This window comes from Strigops habroptila, chromosome 2 (genome assembly GCF_004027225.2).
Source record: "Strigops habroptila isolate Jane chromosome 2, bStrHab1.2.pri, whole genome shotgun sequence".
NCBI lineage: Eukaryota > Metazoa > Chordata > Aves > Psittaciformes > Psittacidae > Strigops > Strigops habroptila.
Window position 1 is genome coordinate 11102699 of NC_044278.2, and position 24763 is coordinate 11127461.

Here is a 24763-nt window from a genome sequence, read left to right on the forward strand (position 1 = left end):
AGCCCACCATCCTGCAACACCCTTGTTATTCTCCTGATTAAAGAATTTCCTGCTCCTCGAGGACATGAGAAGAAGTCTTCCTCTCCCATCCTCTGGCTGCTTTCCAGTCAATGAAACACTTCACGCTACATGCAGTGTTGCAATGGTGGAAAAATACCACCAGTGTTTGGAAAGAGGCTAAATGCTCCTTCACTTTTGCCAGGACCAATGGAGAAAAGATGGGCTGGAGCTACAAAACTGATGACCCAGTCCTTTCAGATGCACTGGCGAACACGAAACGTCCCTCCACACACAAAGGGACATAAGTAGACAAAACAATGCTTTCCCCAACACTGCTGGGGATGGTTTAGCAACCTAAGCAACTGGTTTGAGGCAGCAAGACTTCAAGGAACAGCAGTTTTGAATCCCAGCAGAACCCATCAAGCAGTTTATCCTTGGACAGATAAAATGCCTATCGTGTGGTTACTGTGCTCAGATCTTTTCAATGAGCCCTCAGAGACTGAGCTCACTGCTGGGTTTAGCGGAAACTAAAGACCTCACGATGCTAGTGGTAAGAGCAGCAGTTTTCTTCAGTGACTCTGGTTAAATTTTTTTCCAGACTCCCTTCTGTGCAGTTGTGTGCTATCCTGCACGGAGGGGGGTTCTTATGGCAGGATAGTTACATGCGTATGTTGTGCTCTCTGAAGGGAACCCACTCCAGACATGTACAATGCATTTCTAATCAGATCAGAGAAGGTGTTTTAAGATTCAGAAAGCTCAACACAGAAAAGGTTTTCTGGGAAAAAAAAAAAAAAGAACCCCAAAATATTTCCTTTCATTTCAGATCAAATGAGCAAGGCGGGAGGAAGTTTTCCTGCCAAAAACCAGACTTTTGTCAAAAAAGTCTCTGACTAGAAACAATCTCCACTTGCAGACAGATTTTTAACGGGCAACTTTCCAGATTAGTTCAGTGTGGGCAATTTTTACTGTCTGTCTTTGTTTGTTTCCTGTTGTTATACCATTTTCAGGTATTAGATATTTAGGCTGTCACTTCTTCCATTGTTTCTCCACCAGAAAGAACTTGTAATAATCCAGAAGCCTGAGAAAATGGAAGATGAGTGGTTTTGACATGTTTATTTCTATTCATGGAAGACAAAAAGCAAGAAAAAAATGTATATATTTCTTTCTGCTATTGCCTTTGGCAAAACCGAAATAATAAGAAAGATTATTCTGGTGCTTTCTTGCATTTTTCATGTATGTGTATTTCTCATTTCCCCCTATTTTTTCTCTCTCTCTTTTACAGAGGGCAAGGGAAGAGAAAAGAAGCAAGGAGCAAAAATTAAATTGTGGTTTCTCTTTTTTGGAACCAAAATTTAAATTGGAACCAAATTTAAATGAAAACTTCAACATGAAGTGAAATAAAGTAATTAATTTTATTTTGATTAGATTTTTTTCTCCAGAAGATGTTGTATGAGAACTTTGAATAGCTTTTTAAAGAGCTTTTCACTATATGAAGTGGCTTTTTGGGCTAATGTTTCAAAGACATACAGCTGGCCACAGGCAGTCTCCACACGTTTCACTCATACATCTACAGTAGGAACACATTTTATCATCAGAGCAATTACCAGACATATAAATCCAACATGGGACCTACTATATGTCACAGCATAGACATTAATTTATGCCAATCAATAATAAGTAACTGTTTAAAGCAAAACAGGAATTTACCTCAAATAGGAGAGACAGTGTAAGGAAGGAGTGATTTTATTCAAGGAGAGATGACAGATTTACCATTATTAGATTTTCTGAGTGCAAACAGGGTGGCAAGATTGCAGCTCCTCACATTTACAGGACTGTAATAAAGGCTGAAACATTCTCTATAGGAAGGAGATGAAATATTATCAGCGGGTCTTAATAAGGTTGCTCTGAAAAAGAACAGATGGTTTTACACAACTGGACTTACAGCAAAGCTTAGCAAAAGCTGAAAAAAAAAATAATTTTGGCTAGAATTTGTGTAACTTTCCAAATTAATTCACTGTGGCCATGCTTATCCTGCTGCTTCATTCATTTCCCATGAACATCAGAGAGATCAGATTTTACCCACACAAATTCCTGCAGAAGGCACATTTTCAGCTTGCTTCCTCACATACTCAGCAATGATGTATTTTAAAGTTGCCCCGAGAGTTTACGGTCTGATATGAAACTGGTCTCGGCTCAAGAAAAGCAGGCAAAGGCTTCCAAAGCCCCTTACTAGAGCCGTGATGTTGCAGCTTTTCAGCTTATAGGATCTTATGTTACCTCTTGAAATGAGGATCCACAACAATTTTTACACTGTGTGACTGTGATCACAGAAGATTAAAAGAAACCCTGCACTGTTCTGCTAAATTTCACATGAAACAATGTTTTCTGGGAATGATGCTTTAGGTCTGGCTCACCAAGAAGGGAATTTTCTGTGTGGTTTGTGTTGTTTTTTGAAAATTGTTTAGCAAGCTAATCTGAACTCTCTGCTGTCTTTTACCAAGCTGCAGCAGCTTGTTCAGGTTCCAGCCTTCCTATTGATGAGGACATGCTAACTAGCACAGCACACAAGGAAGTGTGTTATAAACCAAGCATGGCTAATTGAGAATATTTCAACTGGAAAATAATTAATACGAATAATACAATTCCTTAGGGACAGAGGGGGAAAAAAAGAACAAAATAATTTTGAATGAGGAGTGCCTTGCAAGGAGACTGCAGTTGGTGAAGAAATGACCAAGAGATGGAGCAAGAAGCAGGAATAAAGCACCAAATAAACCCTCATTTGTACAATGTTATCATTACATTACAAACAATATTTCATTTGCATGACCTAACCTGGCCAGTCCTTAGGGTGAATAACTTTTCTTTATATATATATCAGAGGCTAAGAAGTCTTCCTGACATTTAAGGCAGAGACAGCAGTCACCTTTCTTCATTTCAGAACAACTGCGGGACAAAGCCGTTTCAGCATTTTTTGCTGGTTTGGCTGAGGGAGGGAGAGAGGGAAGAAGGGAGGAAGAAGTTGTGAGACTTTCACCTGTACATTCAACCATGTATTAAGGATAAGGCACCAGTGAGTAACAGAGCAGACATGCTGCCAATGCTCCTGCACCCTGAGGGAAAAGCGTGACAAAGTGCCTGCTGCTGTTTCCTCATCATCTGTGGAGTGAGAAATAGACAATGAAACCTTCATCCCTCTGAGAAGACGCTGCCATATCCCCCCACAGAACAGGCCACCGGTATCACTCCAAGGGTGACGCAGACATTCTGACGTGGTGAAAGCCATGTGATGAAAGAAGGGTTGCTGAATTATCTGGCTGAAAATCTGAGCCTGACCCTGAGGGCTCTTTGAGAACAGGAATGGCACATTAGCACAGGGGACCTACCAGTGACAGCACTGAACCCTGGAGTGCTGTCCTGCACTGAATTTCTTGTGCTCTTGCCTTCTCTCTCCCCCCCCTTCGCTTTAGGGGGATGGTAGTAGTTAGGCAAATGTCCCCCACCACCACCTAGAGGAGAAAAGACGGCCAGCTTGTTCTTCCACCCACCCCCTAGAGACATGTAGCCTGGCCTCTGCAATGTCATAATGCGCCAGAACTGTGTCACATGTAATATCTGAGCGCACTGCAATCTCACATGCTGTGGCTGAGCTGGACTTTCCAAATGTCACACTGGTTTAACACCGGGACCGGGTCCTCAGCCCTGTGGTCAGCTGCCGGGAGTGGCTGTAGCACCGGATTCCTGCAGTCCCGCAGCACAGGGCAGCCCCTTGAGCATAGTAACTGGTCCTGATGTGTTCAGGCCCCATCTAAACTGGCCTAAACTTAGCCTGGAGCTAGTGCTGCTGAAACACTGGTCTTCCTCAGAGCACACAGACCCCAGCGGTGCCCTTCTTGCTGGCTCTCCAAAGAGAGCCCTGATGGAGATGGATGCTGCTCCTGCAACTAAACAGCACCATACCCCCACCCCGTGGCAGGGCAGAAGCAATTTGCCTCTATTGCTTCACATCATTTTCCTCACCCACAGTGCAGAGCACCAGGTGTCCTACATCAGTGCAATAAATCTGTGCTTTCACTTCAACCAGCCTCCTATGTGGTTCTCCACCTCTGATTTCTGTTGCAACCAAAGATGTTCAACACTTCATTAGCAAGGAAGTAATTCGGTTTTGTATCTTAGATCTCAAAAGAAAACCCCATAGTCAGACATCCTTTCCAGTTCTGCCAAAATCCTGATATTTCTACAGTATTCCTACATTTTCACTTCTGCTGAGAGGTGTCAGAATCTAAAGGGTGAAAAGCAAAGCACTTTGATACCCCAGTTGCAGACAAAGCAAGAGCAAAAACCCCCTCACACCACCTTTGTTTGGGCACTTCATCTCCTGCCTGGTGTGTCTGCGAGTCTCAAAAGGTTTTCTTAGCTCCCGCCAGCACCTGGCTCAGCAACAGAGAATGACGGAGCATGTTTGTGTCCTTGCTTGTGTTGTGTATGATCAGGATGGGACTACACACTTCAACATATTTCACACAGACCTGTGAGAGCATATGCTACAACTGCAGCTTCCAGCCACTGTAAGCTTAGGGCAGATTTCAAACCATAATCTGGGGGTGAAAAAACATACATTCCAGTAAGCATTCCAGATCTCACAGAGCTGAGTTCACTGGGAAAAAATCTTGGATCAAGCCGGCATTAAAGGGACCACTTTAAAAAAGAAGGAAAATACAAGCTTAGTATCAGGAAATATTTGCTAGCAGGAAGCTTTGTTCAAATGGGCAGCTTTTTCCCAAAGGAAGAGATGGGGCTTCCATCACTGCAATCAGTTAAAACTAGATCTGACAAAGCTCTGAAGAATAATTCACTTGTACTGGCCAGAGGGATGTATTAGGTGGGATAAGAAGGTTTTTTTCCACTTCTAAATTTCAATTATTCCTCTTTAACCTTTTTTTTCTGTATGCTCCCTCCCCTCAGCTGGGTATTGCAGGGATTGATTTCGGCTAAATGAACACAGGGGTGTGGAAAAGGCACAGAGCTTAGTCTGAATTTCTGTGTGGGCCTGAGTCCAGGAAGAAAATGGCTTCCCAAGGCTGGATAATTAATTTCTAATTTAATTATCAGCTTAATATCAAACATTTAGATGCAACAGCTTTCTGTGCATAGTGCAACCTTCTATTTTCAGGCACTATCTGCTTTAAAACTGCAGCTCTAATGCTGTTAGCAGATGGATGTGTGTTATTGCAGTATAGGGAACTGGAAATTCTCCATATACCAAGCTATAAATATTTCTTTGACATTTATTATCCTTACTTGAGTTCAGGTGCTAAAATACTTGGACTGAAGTCATGTTTGTAGCAGAAAAAGTCAATCTTGGATCTTACCTTGCTGCTGGCTAAATTATTAAGAACAGACAAAGACAGCAGGGAAAGGGAGTCCCTCACTTAGCAGAGGTCATGCAACCTTTGAATCAAATTAGCTAAAGTTTCGACTCGTTTCATGATACCAGTTCCCAAACACTCCTGCTCAGGCAATATGATAGATCACTTCACTAGGGCTTTTCTTATCCTCTGTCTTTCCCCCCCCTTTTTCTTGTTCTTCTTAGTGTGCGTGCAGTAGGATTGCATTTGTGGTCATGAATCTGAATCCCAGTTTTGCCAGCTGCATTGGATTGTAAACTCCAAGTCATATGAATCTCAATTTTGATTGCCCTAAGGGAAGTGTTGGATTATGTAAACCAGGAGATAATAGCCCTTATAAAATCCCTCCAATAAAATAAAATCAAGGTGTATGTGTCATGGTGGATTAACAGACTTGCCTTTTGCCTTTTTTCCCCCTATTTCAGGCTCCTGGTTGCAGTTGAAACACATACCACAGAGGGAAGGAGAATGTACTGGCATTTGTGAATCATACAGCAATGTGTGATAATCTTTAAGATGGTAAGTCGGCTCCCTGAAGTGAAGGTTAAATTGAACAGAAATGGTGAATTGTCTGTGTGACAGTACTCAGCAACTGCTTATGCAGCAAAGAGCAGCTATTTGAAACAGCATGGAAATGTAGTGAAGCTAAATCGAGTGGCCTGACTTGGCATTTGTCCAGGACAAAATAATGATCATCTCTACCCTTAAAAAACTATGCAGGAACTTCTGATAACTAAACCCCAGATTTACTTCTAGCAACCAAAAGCCTCACCCAATGGTACACCTTGAACAGCATGAGATCCCAGAGCTACTCACTGTGGCTGAGGTGTATCGTCAGCTCAGAAAGGAAAGTCACAGCTGTCCAGACATCCCCAACATACTCACCCCCTACCTATGGTGCATGTATAGATGGCTGGGACCTTTCTGCTGAGATGATTCTTTTTTACAGAAGAATCAGGAAGCATCTCTGCAGAACAGACCCTTTTCACCAGAAAAGTCCACATTGGAGGATACCCTTGATTTTTGTTTGGTAAAAACAGGATGCCCCATTTCATTTGGAGCAACTGGTGATTAAGCCCTGCAATGCTGCGGAAAATCCACAGACAATTTGAGTTTGGGGAACCTAGGTCACCAGTCTTTACCACAAGCTAAATTACCCCTGTGGGCTGTATCTCCCATGGCACCCCACTACCATGAGGAGGAGGCCCTATCTACAGGTGGACCATGATGCATCACATAAGGTGAGCTGCATATGGGCTTTTCAGCTCTTTTTATATGGACCAGACAGGTCAAACATTAGCAATAGGGAGGGTACACCAAGCAGCCTAAAGAGCTGGCGCTGTAGTCCCCACAGTCTTGAGCCTGATCTGTGGGTGGTTCTGCACCCTCAGGTCTAAGCTACAGTGCTGGCATCCTGCTCTAAGGACACTGCAGGTACAAGTCTGCCAGCCCTGGGCTGCAGTTTGCCAAAGTCCAGCAGTGAGGTGGTACAACTCCAAGACAGCCCACATGTGCAGGTCAGTGTTAATCCAAAAGTAAACGAAATATTTTGATTCATTCAAAAGAGAAAAATTCAGAACATTTTGTCCCAGAATAAAAATTCAGCATCTCAGCATTTGTGCTTTTTGTTTTGTTTTGAGTTTTTTGGGTTTTTTTCCTCCCCCTTTTGGGGCTGAAAAACAGATGTCAACATTCACAGCAGCAGTTCTGTCTGTCTGTTCTCCCAGTTACTTTCAAGGTACTTCTGCCAAATACTGAGTCATCCAGATCCTACTTTGCTGACAGCATGGTTCAGTCAGTGGCCCACAGGCTGCATCTGACCCATCACAGACAAGACAAAGAATGGGGCCACTGGTATCACAAATAAATCTGAGGAACTAAATAACCCTCCTACCACTCTCCAACACTGAAAGCTGTTGGTGCTGATGCTACCAAATCTGGCCCTCCACAGTGGCATGGTTGTGCTGCAGGAGTGGGATGGGGAGCATGCTGGGATAGGAGGAACACAGTCAGGGAAAAGGGTCCCTGAAAGACAGACTCAGATGACAGCGCTTGTAAGGCAGACTACACTTACAAAACCTGGTTTAAAGTTCAAAATTGATTCAGAGGTGAGTTAATACCATTTCTAGCATGGGAAGGTTGTTGAATCTAGCAAAATACAGGTAAAATAAGATCAAGACAAAAAAAAAAAAGAAAAAAGGCAAACAAGAAATGCCGTGCCCATTTAAAGCCCTGCAAGCAATTAACCTTGGCAAGAAAAGTACCATAGGATGTGGTAAATTCTCCATCACTTGAGTCTTAAAATCAAGGTTAAACAACTTTTTTTTTTTTTTATACGATACACTTTGGTTCAGCTGCAAGTTGTTGAAGTTAAGTCAGGATTTACTTGGTGACATTATTTGGCATATGCTGTGTGGGAGGCCAGGCCAGACCAGGAGATCATTAAAGTCTTTTCTGGCTTTACAGTCTATGAAATTACTAACCTGAGAACTAAGCCCTTGTGCTTGACCACATTGCTAGGTGAAATAACTCCTCAAGGTGTGGACAGACCCCCTACAAGCAGTAAACATCTTGTTCTACAGGGTTCAGATTAGGTGAGGGCATCTACCCATAAGGAACGCATGTTTCATTTGCTGCTCAGAGCACCTTTACTGGTCTTGAGAGGTAAGGCACTTCTGTAGGATAAACCAGTGTCTCCACACTCATGGGTTATTTATGGCTGCTGACATGTCTGCATTAATGCTGAGCTGTGTTTTCCCACCTCCAGGACTAGTTAGATAACTTCTATTGCCAGATTTCTGTTGGCTATCTTAGCCTCTTAAATAAAGGCTGAAAGCTGTCTTGTGGGACAAATTGCTTGGAAATTGGGGCACCCTTGGAAAGGGATGGAAAAAGTCTTAACCTCTGGAACACTGGCCAAAGTAGACCCTTCCTACTAAAACTGCATCATTCAACTTCAGAGAAGTATCCCACTGCCAGCTGTTCATTCTTCTCTTTCCTTTCAAGTCCCCAGATCCTGGTCTGAACTCATGGCAATCTTCCGGAGAGACTTTTCCTTCTCTTATTCTCTTAACCTCGGTTTGAGTCTTTCCAGCATGTGCTCCCATTCACCTTGGTCCTGACTAGTCATCTCCAAACTCCCCTATAATATGTTTGCTCCCTACTCCATCCCCCATCTGAGCAGCACATGGTGGGCAGGAGAAAGGGCACCTCTTCCGGAGGAGCACTGAGAAAACAGAAGAGCTTGTTCCAAATGTGGGTCCCAAACTGCCTCTTCTGGTTGGGAAGTTGCCTTGAACTTACAAGTAGTTGTAGCTCAGCTCTCAACACAGACCGTATTTGAATGTACATCAATCTTGGTCCAGTACTGGTTCTAGAACTTCAGTAGTGTCTGTTGCTGTTCTAGCAGTAAGGTGTTTTATTTCTCTTGACATTCACCCAAATTTTAGAAAGGCTAAAAGGTTAAATAATTCTTAAACATGTTAAATGAACAGTTGGAGATTGACGCAAAATTATTTTGCTGATCCAACATGTTTCTTTTGAACTCTCTCAATGTCTTCATTATTCCCACAGTTGTCTATAGCACTGTGTGGCCAACTTCTAACTACATCTACTGTCTCAACAGGAATTCCTTGCAGTTCACAGGAAGGTCAGTTGAAGGGAGGAAGTGGGCAACGATTTGGTCAATAAAGGCTCCAGTTTATTAACTGCTACAGGTGGCCAAAAGGATAGCAGACAGTGAAGCAAAGAGCACTTTATCATGCAAGTAACCAAGACATTCTCACTTGATTTACATAAAGATTGCCCTGTCAAGACACGAGCACAGCCTGAAGTCTATGATTATATGTCATGTACAGGGACCAGTAAGAAAGCAAAGGTAAGAAGGTACAGAGAAATAAGATGAAAGAGACAAAGAATCATATGCTTTCCTATTTCTGACCTCTGCAAATATGACCTCTCTTTTTCACTTTGAGCCAACCATATCAAAGACATGGGACCTCTAATTGAGAGCATCCTTTGGAAACCTGTGAAGTCTGTTTTCTGGCAATAATACTGTCCAACTGTATGGGGGCTATTTCTTTCTGAACATATTGAGCTGACTCAGTAAAGTGCAAGGCTTTAAAAATCCCTCCTACAGGGTGATCTGCATCCACATAGCCTATCTACAGCTACAGGGAAATACTGGGGGAAAGTATCTGAGAACCATGTGCACAATCCAAACGATTCAGCACTGACCTTCTAGTGTAGTGTTTATTAGCTCTTAACTATTAGCATTTGCTCAGTGTGCTTCATTGGGTGAGACTGACATAATCCAACAGTATGGTGTGGCATCTGGATGATGTTATCACACATACTCTTGCATGCACAATCACATTCATGAGCATGTGCATGTACTACGCACACAGGAGCACATACATAGAGATACATGAACACCACAAAAGTGGGCAACCGGAGGTTTTTCTTTTCCTAACACTGTAGGTGTCAAAATAGACAGGATGAATAAAATCAAAGCCTTTCTTTCCTCTCTTGCTGGAAAGGGCAATTTACTTCCAGCACTACTAACAGGTTTTAAAGCTCCACAGAAAGATACAGGAGTACACATGCAATATAGAGGGAAATGTTTCCATGTAGCTGGAGGGTAAGAACAATACCATGTGCTTTCTCAACGGGCTTCACAGGCAGCAATCCATAACTTCCCACAATGAGAAACCCTTTTATGCTTGTCTTTATTCAATAGTGAACAGACTAGTGGTTACTGCTAGGCATGACCAGATGTCTCTAGATATGGTCCTTTGTCCCTTAAGATAGGGCAGCATAAACTGAGACTACAATCTACTGTATTGTCTCTCTTGCCATTTCCCTCACCTTGGTTAAGGAAGGCTACATGGGAATATTGTAGCCAGAGCTGGAAAGGACACCTACACTAAATGTTGCTCTGCTCTTCCTATTGTATGTTTCTTCTCTCTGTTTTAATGAACTGTGCTGAACCTGGGCCACTGCTGGAGTTGTTAGAACAGATTTCTGCCCTGTTATGGGGCTGCTCAGGTTAATTTGTTCTTTTTCAAAATATCAGGGAAAAATCCCCAAAAACCAGCTATGTCCCAGGAAATTTATAAGGCAGAAAAATACAGTTTCAATCCTTAGTATAATTTTGTGACAGGGCTTTCACCAAGAAGCTGGTGCCTCAAAGTTTAGGGTCAGCAGTGGTGGGAGCTCAGGTGGAGAAGTAGATACAGGCTTGGCGGGAGCATCGTGGGGAGTAACTGGGAGAGAAGACTAGAAATAGAAGGGGAGGCTGGGACTGAAGGAAGCAGCTGGTGACTGGAAACTGAGATGAGGAGGTGGAGATGAGAAGATGAAGTGTAGGGGGAGATGGGAACAGGACAAAGGCAGGCTCGAGGGTCACGGACAAGCTGGGAAGGGAAAAGAAAATAAGCATCTGCAATCATTTGGTCTGGTGCTTCTACACTAGGAAAGTTGTCTTCACTGTGGAGACGTAGGCACTGCTGCACATTGCATGTTGCACACAGAGCCTGGGTCCTACCTGGTCTGTTTCTGCATAGGGCTGGATGGGCACCTCTGCACCACCATCCTGGAGATGGGCAACATAGCCTGGGACAGGAGGGTGTGATGGTGGCACCTCAGGGCAGGTCTGGGGACCCTGATCACGCTGAGAAGGGGGACACTGCCAGCTTTCTCGGGTGAGGTCCAGACAGGATTGCTGGGTCATCTCCTGTCATCAAACTGCTGCAGACCTCCTGGACAAAATGTTTGCCTTCTCATCATCTAGCCCAAATACAAAATTACCCCTTCCTACTACAGCCAGCTGTGCTGCTCCCCCAAGGGGCAGGAGGAAGGGAGGACTATGGAGATACACGTCTTCCTGAGGAGAACCCCCCACCGCTGACTCCAGTATGTGCCAGTATTGCTGCACCATTTTCAGTGCTGTAAGAATCCTGAGAGAGCTAAATGTTTAATTAAGACGCTTTGAAAGGGAAGGATTTTGATTTTTCCATATGGATTTACATCTCATATAGAGACTCTATTCAGTTTGAATCAAAATTATTAATACGTCACATGAAAAACCTGCCTTTGAGGGAAGGAATCAGCTGTCCTGATGGTCCCTGTGGGAGTAGTTATTGCTTCTCATGAAGGAATTCCCAGGTTTTCAGTTTGCTGTTTTAAAAACTGAAGAAATTCGCACAAAAACTACATTAAAAGATCGTTAGGGTTGTAAAAGCAAATATTGAAAAGTTAGGAGGGACCAAAATTAAGATAGCCATCAAACTGAAGTTCAGTCCTTCTGCGCATGCACACTGTGATGATTGCTTATAAACACAACCATTTTCTCTAGAATGCTCATCTCATGCAATATGCAGATGGATGGTGCTCTGACGGTGAAAGAGGGATGTGTCATGAAGAAAACTGTCGTCTACCAGTCACAGCTGCTGGAGAAGGCAGAACCTGCAAAATAAATACAACTCTGGAGGAAAACAGAGAAAGGATGTGAGAGAGAGAGGGTCATGCTATGGTTTAGACAACTGAAAGCCATCCTGAGAGACTCCAGCCTTGCTTTTGCCTCAGAGCTCCTGAGCAATGCCTGTCAAATAGCTCCAACTGGGGTTTTTTGGGGGATGGTCAGTAGTTGTGTCCTCCTCCTTCCTCTGTGCACCGAAGACAAGAGGCCAAGCCCAGTGGGCAGAGCTGAGCCCTGAGTGTATGGGAGCTGTGCTTTGAAGATGAGGCTGTGCCATGAAAAGAGTCACTTACTTATTTTACATCAGGCTCTGCAGCTTGGCACTCACATCTTCATGGAGTATGTTGCATAGAAATCCTGCCCATGGACTAATATCTCCACATTCATACATGGAGCTGAAGAGTGATTGGTAACACAGGGCTGGGGACCACACACCAAACAGTGAGGATTAAAGCAAAACACTGGAAAACGTGCCAGTAACTGAACACCATGCTCTGAGTGGGGGGCACCTTTGGAAAGAAGATAATGTGATCTCATAATAAAAGACTGCGGCATACACATATTGGTCACCTCAGTTGGGGTATTTCCTAACTTTTGGTGCCGGACACTGCAATTTTAACAGTTTTATAATCAGTTTAGCTTATCGTGGTAAATGAATGCAACTCATTTCAAAAGCATGTTAAGAATGTCCACATGTTCAGCTGAATCAGTGACAAATCATATGTCTTTATGTATGGAGAGACCTTTGGATTAAACGCCTGATGGCCATGTGCTTTGGTGAGCTGCGAAATAGTCACATAAGGTTTTATAGTAGTTTCAATTCATTATTGGTTTAAGCCAGTTTACTCTAAGCTGATGCAAATTTCTCACAAACATGTCTCTAGGGAGGCTTTGTGTGAGATTTCCAAAGGCACAAATAGTGGTTCATGCATTTAACTCTGTATGAACTAGCAACACACAAGTTTCATAAATAGGCTGACCTTCTCTTGCGTCCTCTGCTAGCATCTGTAATTGCTCAGCTGTTCCCAGACTATTTCAGACCTACTTGCTTCATCACATTATCTTCAGAAGGAAAGAATTTTGGGGGCAATTTTTTAACACAAAATTGCGTTTACGGGAGAGAAACCTCACATTGGACACATTCCTCAAACATGAAGGAATCCCTGCCATCATGAACCTATTTTAGCTGTCTTTTCTCTAATTGCTGCTCTGTATATCTTTCTTTTCCTCTCTTTCATTTGCCTAATGCTCTCTTTGTTTTTAATTGGTGACACCAGCCCAGCCATCTGGAAAGAAAAACAGGAGGGAGAGTTTACAGAGAAACACACTTTGGGCACTCCTTAGAAAGTCACCATGAAAAAAAAGAGTATGTCTTCAGCATCCGTTATCAGTGGTTAATGCTTTTCATTCAGTGCCTTTCACTCTAGGACCTGAGAGGCCTTCAATCAATACTCTCACATTGCGCATGGGCATCTGAGACACAGAGAAGGCCAGTGCAGGCTAGGCTAGTGGCAGAGGCAGAAACAAAGCTCAGGTCACCTGGGTTCCAGACCCTTGCTCCCAGCTACACAGCATGCAGCAGTGGATCCCTCACTTCATGGCTTCGGAAATTCATTTCCTATTCTTTCTGGAATTATTTACTTCCCAGTGTTGGCACATGTACAGTGCATGCCCAAGCATACGTACTCTCTCAGTCTTCTTTGTCAGAATTACCAAAAGAGTTTCCTCACTATATCCTTACTATGTTTCATCATTTGCCAGTACTAGGATTACCAGATATTGCCTGCAATATAGCATTTCCCATATCACGGTTTCAAGACCCATATTCCTTATTGACCAGAACAATGCTGCTCCTGTGTTTTCCCACCTCTATCCAGATGGGAATTCATTATGTACCACAAACACCCATGAAGCTTCTTCTTCTTGTCTCTCATCACTGCTTGAGACTGAGACTACCCAGCCAGGGTAGTGCCAGTACCCTGAAGCCTGCCAGTCCTGCCAGGGTGCTGGCAGTTGGTGAGACCCTTGCCCTAATGGATTCAGGGTAAGGCTGCTCTATACTAATTTCCATTTACCCTTGGGCATAAGTGGAAGTGAACCTACATCCTTCAGTTTCCCTGAAGCCCAGATTGAGCATGGGGAGTGCATGGCACAGAGCACTCCGGCTGGAGAAAATGACCTGTGTCCACATGTTTTAGTGTAAAAGCTGCCAAATCCGGGTAGGACTGAGGGACTGGAACAACAGAGTGATGGCTTTTAGTGGGGTGAGCTCAAGGATTTGCTTTTGTAGTATACAGGTCCCATTTGGCACCTTTTCAGGTACCTTTGTAGTGCAGTAGTTTGAAAGGCAAAAGGATATAGCCATGAAAATAGTCCATGAAAATACTCTACAAGGAGTAAAACCAGAGTTTGCAATTGCTAAGTTATGGCACTCTTCAAAGGCAACAATATTCTCTGCAGCTAGGAAAAAGACTCAGTTGGGCTGTGGACAGTGTACTTGGTATCCAGACATAAGGATGAAATTTGCTAATGACAGCGAAATAACTGTCCTGAGTCCACAGTCCCCCTTTCGTATCACACCACAGGGAATGATTTAGCTTCAGTGCATGACAGATCTCACAAGGGGAATTACGCTATTAACTTCTGAACCAAAATTAATATAATCATATAAATAAAATGCACTGTTTCCTATCTGCACAGTACCTAAAGCTGGAAATTAAAAAAGTCTCACTCGTCTTCTATTTTACATTTAACAGACCCTGAAACATAGCTGCTTTCTTCTTCCATCTTCTCTCTTAATAGCCATCGCTGAACACAGAGGTCACGCAGATTCAACAGATCAGTTTAGAAACTTGTATAGCTATATGTATGGAGCCCTTACATAGTGTTAGTGTAATCAGTGAGAGATCAAGGCAAATGAAATAAATAAAAGTTACTTTTTATCTTTTTCAATTGTTTCCTTAGTTAGACTGAGGGAACTTTTGAGTGTAGAGGTGGTCCAGGTACTAGCATTTCACTTGCCCTTCTAGGCCAGAAGAGAAGAGCAGTCGTCTTCAATCTCCCAAGCAGACTTGCTTGCAGATATACAAAGAGGGAGATCTTCCAGACACCTTGTTCCATCACCACAGCAATTTTAAAACTCAAAATCAGGCAATCACTCAAAAATAAAAAAAGTTTAATCTTCCCAAACCGGCCTCTTGAGAAAGATGCATGTTCAAAACTTGTACTTCTCATATTGAATGCAAACAGTCTCCCATTATTTTTCTCTCAGTTAATCTATTTCTTTAGAAAAGTCCCTGCTAATCGCATGCATACTGGCTGTACAATGTATATGAAATATATATTCCCATTTTTTGTTTAAATCTTTTCTGACATATCCTGGAACAAAGCACGGACTCATGCACAAGTGACAATCTACACATACATTAGCCTTCCAGTTGCGCATGTAAGTGTGTTACCTGAAGATGAAGAATTTTTCATTCTTTGAGTATCATTAAAGGACACTGTCACCCTGCTCTTCCTCATGCTCTGAGCGGTAACACACAAAGGAATTCATTCCACACTTCCCACACTTCCCGCTCAGCCCTCTCCCTTTCAGCTAAAGGTCCCAGTACAGCAATTCCGGTAAGGGAGAGAAAAGGGGGGCAAAGATTGTCTGTGAAAACTGTACATCTGGAAGAACTCCAGTGACACAAACTACCATATCTGATCTGATATCAAAACTATTATGATTTATGGAAAAAAAAAATTCTTTTTTCATTGGTTCACATGCACGTTCACTAGTCTCTTAAACTCAATAACCTCACAGTTTCCTCCAAGTGGATATCAGCATCTGAAAGATCACCCACAAAGTGCCCCTCAGCTTTAAGTACTTCTGTGGTGGCACAGTGACCAGCGAAGGTATAGGTAGACCCCCAAAGGGCTGGTACACATCAGTAAGGATCATAATCAGTGAGTGCACAGATGAAGCTTGAGTCGTGGCTGGGTTTGCTCTGATGACCTAAAGAGACTCCTTTGGCCACAACATTATGAGTCTCTGCTGGTGCAGAAGAAGGAGCAGTGCCTGCCAGTAGGGAGAAGATGCCATGTACCGAGATTCAACGCTGAGTTAATATCCTTCACAACAGGATGTGTCAAATGAATTCATTCTTTGTCCTTCCTACTCAGCAGATGACAGACTTTTATGATGACTCGTCTTGATGGGTTTCAGCCCAGAACCATAGGGCTGATCATCCTCCTGCGACAGCCCTGCCAGGGCCCAGACCAGGGTGCTCCTTTCTCTGATCAGGCTATTGGGGTTCTCTTGCCAGACATTCTCTGCTTGCCTTAGTGTTTGTGGAGATGAGCCATTATTCACATAACCGAAGTACCACCATCGCTTGAACTCTGTGTGGAACAGCTCGGGAAAGATGAAGTTACCACAAGAGGAGAAAACCTATGATTTCAAAAGTCCTGCTTTGTTTAGGTTTGTATGAATGGAAGAGAGTGAGTTGTACAGGAGGTCTAAGAGACTACAACTTCCCATTGCCTGCCCAGCTGCATCATCTGCTGCATGACACATTTCCACATCAATTGGGAAGGTCTATCACGACATAATGCACACCCTCTGTGGGGCTGTGACTGCACATACTAACACTCATTTGAACACATGTGTGAATACACTTTTGGAGAGAGGAGGAACAAAAGAACCCAAATGAACTGAGTAACTTTTCCTCTTTAACCCAGACTGAGCCAATGCAAAAGAAAAAAAAATCATCTCTGCATTTCTTCTTTATGGCTTATAAAACTTGGACTGAACTAAAAATCTTGAGGTTCATTTTGCTGAAGAACGTGTGTGTGGAGGTATGCATGTGGCTGGGTGTGGGTGTGCTCATGTTTGAACTTGAGAGCATGTGCTTCACTCAGAGTAAACTGCATGTCTGCAATCTGTGCAGCGTTTCAGCTTGGCTATGCAGCCTCATGTAGAACATACTGTTATGTCTATTACCTTGCTGCAGCTACTACCTATCTCCCATTTATCACTCCCTTCCTCCCTCTACTTTCTGGTTTTTACTGTTCCTTTTACCAAGCCTGGCTTATGTTGCTTCCTCTACCTTTCCCATCATCTTCACACTTCTCCTTTCCCTGCCTTTTACTCTATTTCTCTTATCACATCCCTTTACAGTCTTTCTAAATTTATTTTAGTATTCCTTCTTTCTATGTTTCATTTAATCTCTGCGCTCTCTTCTTCCTTCTTTCTCCACCTCCCATCTACCTCCAGTCCTTCCCTTTCTGAAGTCTGATTTTCATCCTGCAGCCACCACTCTACTCTGCACTTTCAACCACAAAAGGTCTCTCTGGATCTGTCAGTTCAAACCAATCATCTGCCTAATGTCCTGTCACATACTGGTATAAAAACTGGAACAGCAGCAGTTTGCAAGATTTGTAAAAGCAGAATATTTCCCACAAGCTGACTTTAAATGAGCTTTTGCCATTATTTTAGGAAATCCAGCCTCACAAGTAGCTTCTCTGAGGTGCCAGACATAGATTTTAACTCCTAATATGTAAGTGAACACAGAGTCTTTTTAATACCAACACAGAAAAATAACTTTGGAATAGTTGCTAGAATAAACTAATGCAAACAGGTCTTGAGGACGCTGCATTTCTTTTCTGATCACACTTGTTTGGACCTGCATTTAGAGCCAAACTTTAAGATTGACCTGGCTACAAAATCCAATACCAGACTTGTGAGTACCAGAATCAGCCATGAAGCTCTATGCACATGTATGGACTATCATGTACATGTACATTGCATTCATGACATATATGCATTACAGGTAGGGTTGTTGGTCTGGATTTACATACAACAAAGGCCTCCAGGAAAGTTCATTTCCAGTCAAACTGTTTTCCCTCTCCAGGGGGATAACAGATGACCTCAAATGCAGAAGCAAAGCCAGGGGTGAACTCTGTAGTACGAAGGAAGACGCAGGCCATTTCTCACTGCTGTTCCTGCTATCACAGTTGGCAATGTGCTTATAGTATCTTGCCTTGGCAAGTCCACCTAAGGTATTGTAGTACTGCACCTGGAGCCTTAACATGTTACATTTGGATGCTTTGGTTTTAAACCCTCCTCCTGCAGCCAGACAATTTAATGTTCCTGGGAAGCCCTCTTCAAAACAATCAGATAATGGAGATAACTAAACATGTGGTCCTCTGCCAATGTGCCAAATTGAAATCTTTTAACCCTTTGAAGGGTACATGGAGAATTATGAAGACCTAAAAGCATCACATTGCGCTTGAAAGTCCTCCTTGAAGCACAGACTCGGGGAGATTTCAGGGACCTGTATCCAGTGTTCAGAATCCACTGCCTAAATCAGAGTAGGAAAGCAGTACATCCAGACAAGTGCATCCAAGGTTTCGGTCTCTTTGAGGCAACTGATATTCACCTTTTGCAGTGTTTTCTTTAAATTTGCTGCAGTTAGTGTGCAAATAGAGACTCTGCTTTACTTTGCAAGTGATCCCTTGAGTGCCCAGTACCTCTCTGGCTGCTGTGGACTAGTTCTGCGCAGACCGAGAGTTTGACTTTCACATGCATTTTGTGGTGGGATTCACAACAAATATGAAAAAAACCCCAACTCCTAACAAATCTTTTAATAGAGTTCTTTGTTTTTTAGAAATGGAGTTACTTCTGATCCACAGCATTGGACTAACAGAGGGGAGAATTTTCCTTCTTGGATCAGGGAATAGCCATGGGACACTGCCAATAAGGTATAATAACTCATTTTGGTGTCATTGACAGGTTCCTGCTTATTACCAGCTCACATATCTGTCATGAAAGTATACCAATCCAGGCACAAAACCTTCTAACCCATCCTGTACAGTGAGAATATCACCATCACCACATGCTGCTTTACCAGTCTTTAGGGAAAGGAAGAAGTATTCATCTCAGCAAATCTTCATTATCTATGTCCTTATCCATGTGAAAAATGGAAGAAAGAGTCTAAAAAACTCATGACTAGACTCATGCACAAAGTAAATCCAAGTGAAACTGTGACCTCCTTTTGTTCTGTTGGTTTGATTTTGCTCGTGAGTTTTTGTTTTTTCCCAGTGCATCTTCCATGCAACTTCCACTGGCAAGCATTTGAATCTCTAAAGCAAGCTACAAGTGGAGAGGCTCGCTACCCATTTTTTCCAGCTCTGCCTGCAGTATTCACCACCAAAATCCCCTGAAACTGAAAAAGCCAAATTAGTTTTTTCCTCACCTAGTATCCTCAGCAGTTACTGAGAATAGCCAGCCTGCTTTAAGCTAGACTACCCTAAATTAGGAGCTGTTTTAATAATCTAGTTTGGTTTATTTTCCGTTATATTAACACTTCAAAATACTCCATCTGCTTACAAGATGGGTGTGAGAGAAGAAGAGAAACACAGCTGGCCCAGAGTGGGAAGAACGTAAGTTTAAACAGCCTCACCCCTTCCCAAATGTCTTTTTGGCGGTACTTTGTGACTTTCTGGATATTTTCAGTTCTCGCTTTCTTTTACAAAAGCTCATCATAGCCAATTTAATTTTTATAATAAAAAAATGAACTGAGAATTGCTGCCAGCCCACTTGACTGCTGCTGAAAATGGACTGGTATTCAAGATTAAAGGAAGAGAAAGAAAGGTCCTGTAAGAAGCCCTAAGAAGGGGAAATTTATCCATTATATTTAAGTGTGAGGGTGCTAGAAGTTGCAAAGAAAAGATGTTTTCCTGTATCGCCTGCTTTAGTAGTTCCTCCTGATTCTTTTCCTTACAACTATTTATTCACCCACAAATGTTTTATTACTTAAAACCTCGAACTTTTTGCTTTCTAAAGCATGTAAAGAGCCAAATTCAGGTATATATTCCAGAAATGATTGTAATAGTCTGCACAATTTCTTGCCATGTGATCTTCAATTACATGCCCCAGAAAGCATATCCTTCCACGGCTCACTGCTAATTTCTTCCTTGACCTGAGACAGACCAGCTTGCAGTTTCTTATGGTGCTTTAATCCACCTTAGCCATAAACCTGGAGGCACAATGGGTGCCACTCTCAGCCAGGTTCAGCTTTGGTAGCTTGTAGCCATATTGCAGCCACCATTTGCTGCCACACAGCATAGATTGTTCGCAGTGGAGAACAATCCAGAGAAGCGGATGTGGTGCCCTTCCAAGCTCCACCTATTGAAATAAATCTTAAGCATGCACCTAAACGAGAGCAGCTCACAGCAGATTTTATAGAGATTTAGAGTATGACGTGTGCTCTCTGGGATCCCATCAGCTCAGCTTTCACAGACATTGCCCAAGGGCTCTTGACTTTGGCTCCTTTTTGACTAGGGTTAGAAACCTAAGATGCAGCACCTCCCAAAGGCCACTAATTAATGACTCAGTAAACTGTGCAGTTCTGCAACTCTCCATCTTCTTTTCAAATGAATAATGATATTACTGACAATCATGACGTTTAAATAATCATATTTAACGTAAGGTATCATTTTGTGGGACTAAAGGAGGTAATTTACCTTTCCAAGCATGCTGACTGCTGACTCCTATGGGTATTTCCCACTCAGACATGATCGAGTCCTGTCTCTGAGGGTTTTTTGGCAATTGTGAAAATGGGAGTCTTGCTTTCCTGTTTTCCAGTACAAGTGGAGGTTGTGTGGAGCAGAACAAGACAGACGCAAGTGCAGTGAAGCATGCTTCTTGCAAAAGGATATAGTGCCCTTCCCTCACCTTGCTTCTGTCTCTGCTGGCTGACTCTTTCTACCCTGTATGCAACAAAACCAACGCAGGTTTCAGTCATACGTTGCAGTCTGGACTCCCATGACTCTTCTTTCCATGGGAAAGCCCCTCCTTTTACTTGCACAGGTTAGAAGAAGATGTTTAGTTCAGGCTTCCTTCAACGTTTATTTCAACCAAGGACACTATGAAAGGAGTATGAAACATTTTTCATATAACCCAGAATGAAACAAACCTTCATCAGTGAGGAATTTCACCAGGCTCACTTGCAGTTTGAAACAAAAATAATCTCTTTAGGTGGGCTTGGGTCCAGCCCAGAGGCATCCCCCTTTTAAAGGTGTTATGAATACAAAGGGTCTGGCATGCACCTGAAAGCTGGTACTTTCTTTCAGGCTTGGATTTCAGGAAATAACTAGGGAGAGCACTTCTTGCCCTTAATAATTCCCTATGCTCATTACAGGGTTTCGTGTTTGGGTGAAGGCTATGAAGGATTATGGACAACTTGAAACACTGAAGTCAGAAGTGCCTCAGGCACCAATTTTCCCTTCCAACTAATCCATCATTCCTGCTGTGATTTCAGGGAAGTGATATAGTAACCTGTCTCCTTAGAAGAAAGGATGGCTCACTGCTGTCTTTTATATTCTGTTGAATTATAACACTTTCCTTTTTCATCTGGCCTTTCATCACAGACTTAAGTGTTTTTCTTTCTGTGTATACAACTGTGCAGGTTTCTCATTCATTATCTACACAGGGATGGCCACACTGAGCCCATCTGCAATCCTTCCTCTCTGCTCCCATAGGACCTTCTGGGGAGCAAAGTTTCTCTAATTTGGAACAGACTCTCGACTCCTTACCAGAACCTCACCACCGACTGCATCTGAACTCACCACAGAAAGGGGTTTTAAGCAAAAGCGCTGCCTTCCCCTTCATTTCCAGACATCTACAGCAGGAGGCATCACACTATCTTCCAACAGTGGAACCAGGTGTCAGAGACACCAAAGTGAAGCATAAGAGGCCAGTTCTTCTGATTTGCATAAAGTCAAAACAAAGTGTTAAAATCTAGGTGTCCATGCAATTTCAATATATTTAATGTGTTTTATACTGGTCAGTGGTGAAGTTGCACAGTGCTCACTCTTTTACCCTGATTAAAAAGTACAGAATATCTCTGTACATTCTGAGACCACACTAAAGACTATCGGAGGTAAAGATCTGGTAAGATTTTAAGGGTAATTCATTAAAGACTTGATATAAATGTGTCCCTTTTTCGTTAAGTAAGTATTGAATCTCTGCTCAAGCAGGATCATATTGCGTGGTCTTAAGAAGACAACAAATGCAAGGGGGATGCAACATCTTTTCGTTCAAAATGTACAAAACAAATTTACTTGTGAGGCAAAAAGGATTATCATGTACTTGGTGTTGCAGGTACATCAGGTGTATTTTTTGAGTCATGGAAGTTGTTGGCAAGCTGTCCTGCAGTCAGCCCGCTTCCTTTGTGTCATTAAATCTTCAGCTTTGCTGTTGATGCTTTGATGCTTGTTAAATTTAGAGGAGTGTCTGCCCCATCTCCCGTCTGAAAGTGCTCAGTGAGGGTTTCTGAGCAGTGCAAGATGTAGCCAATTACAGAGACACTATCACAAGATCACTCCACAGCAGGAAGCAGCTCCAAGAACTTCCCTCTATGTTTCTGCCCCACTGCGCTCCATTTGCCTCTTGGAAGATGCTGCCCCCAGTCTATCCTTTAAAGCACCCATAGAAATATAGCAGGAAGACAAAAATGTGGAGGTACAGGAACACAGATGTATATGTGATACTCCAGTAGCTGTTCAGAGTTGTGCAACTATTTCCCAACTTATTTAATCAACACCGTCAATGAATAAGCCTAATGAGGTCACCACCCTAAGCTTTATTTCTTTATTTGATAAACAGGCATCAGTAAAAGAGCTTGGGTTTAGTTTGGAAGTGTCTCTCTGCTCTTCTTGGTTCTAGTCTCTTAAGAGTAGAAATCTGGCATGGGTTTCATTTCACCTAACTCACATAATACAGTTCCCCCTACGTGGGCTGGTTACCATCAATTCTCTTTGGAGTCTATGCCATGAAACAGGCACCTCTTTGGTGTACTTCATGGCTTATTTTGGATGAGATAGATTTTTTTCTTCTTGGACTACAAAGGGAGTCCAGACAACTATTGCAGTTGAAGAAACCTATATTCTTCACTTCTCAGCTTAGGGGATAGCAGATCCCACCCCTGCAGCCTGAAGATGAAGTCCTGACTTTCACTGCCCAAGAGAAAAGTAAGATCTCTGAACTTCCTGATGGGCTTGCAGCTGCCACGGAGGTCAGTGGAATACCCTCAGGCCCAGTACTTTCTGAAAGCAAGTATCTGGGCAATGCATGCAGACAGCACGGTAACTAAATATAGTGATGAATTTTTCAGCAACAGGAACAGGCCATGGCCTTTTAATTCAGCATCCTCACGTACTGGATAATCCTTCCTTCTAATACTGGCACCCAGTTCTTTTGATTGAGTACAACGACATTTTCTTTTCCTGGTTAGTCTTTCCCTTTGTAACCGTTGATACGTAACACTGCAATAACCTCTTCTGTTAGCGTCTCACTGTTTCATTCCCAGATGCTTACATTGTAGGTTGAACCTGTTTTCTTAAAGGCTGTTTTATGTGCTTCCATTTATTTGCATTCCTTAGGTTCTGTTGTAGAATAAATGTGTGTGTTTTGCCCTGCGTTGGGCACTTTTTTACTCCTCTATTCACTGAAAACTCTCAAATATTTGGTTGTTCAACAGCTTTGCTGATTTCTTTGGGAGTTGATAAATTTAACTCCCGTTCTCTCAGTAAAGACTCACATATATTGTCTAGAGCTGCGTGTCTGTGGCATATTCTTTAACGCTTTCCTGCACCTGTTAGATTCTCATGAGAAAAATGAATTTTTCATAAGATGCATTCTTCTGGTGGACACAATAGGTTTCAGTTTGTGCAAGGATCCTATCAATTTCTGCGCAGCTGTGAGTAAGATCTAGATGTAACTGAATATATATATAGGACATTTGCATCATCAACAGTAAAAATTAGAATTATTTTTCAATTAAGAATATCTTCAAGTAAAACTTTCTTGGCACTGTTCAGTGTCTCTGTTCCTCTTCCAAACATATACAGCAAACAAGAAAATCCTATTGAAAATGGTACCAGGATTCCACAAAACTCAAACCTCAATTTGGGATATAGTTTCATGCTGTCTGGGCTCATTAGCTGCGTATGTTGTCCTCATCAAATACTGAGCAGGTGCATTTCATGGGAAAACAAAAGTCCCTTGTATCTGTACTCTAAATTATTTTATTTCTCAGATGGCTTTAAGGAACAAAAGTGAGACCCTGCTGTTAAAATGTATGATCCAGATCTCTGGCCAAGACTGCGGGCATTTCTGTGCTCTGACAGGTAAAATGTGCAGTCACCAGGCTGATGGGATGCTCTCCTCAAGGGCTCCTGACTGCCTGAGTGGATGTGAAGGGCTGGGGAGGACATGGCAGGATGTGTATTTAGTGCATCTCTGTGTACTTTCTGCACCACTTTTTGTTTCGCAAAGCAGCAAGTTCAGCTGCATGAGGTGAGTTTGGAGTCAATGCCCCAAAGGATGGAAGTTTCTGTTCATCCACAGGTATAGAAACATCTGCCAGGGCTTCTCCTGATGCTCTGCAAACGAGACTCAGTTCCATCTGACAGACATCCTCCTTCTCCCTCTCCTAGGAGACCTTCTCAAAGCAAGCCTGTCTGTTCAGCTCATGCAGCAGCACAGGAGCATTTTGCCGTATGTTTTGCTTTACCAGCTGCCATTCAAGGCTGTTTTGAGGAACAGCTGCCTTTTGGCAGCCCTATCTGATGCTTCCAGACACAGCTCACCTTGGCAGGATGATGAGCAGAGACCCACAAAAATGCTAAGTCCCCTTCTTCTCCCTTGAGTGTGTGCACTCCTGACACCCTCCATGCGCAAACTGCATGGTCCAGGCTCACACATTTCATCCTCAGTGGCCATGTTCTCATCTCCATGAAGACATACCACTGTTCGCCAAAGAGAGAGGACTCCTGAGAGACTGGTCCAATAGTAATGGTAGATGGAGATTTTCAGAACTGTTATACAGAC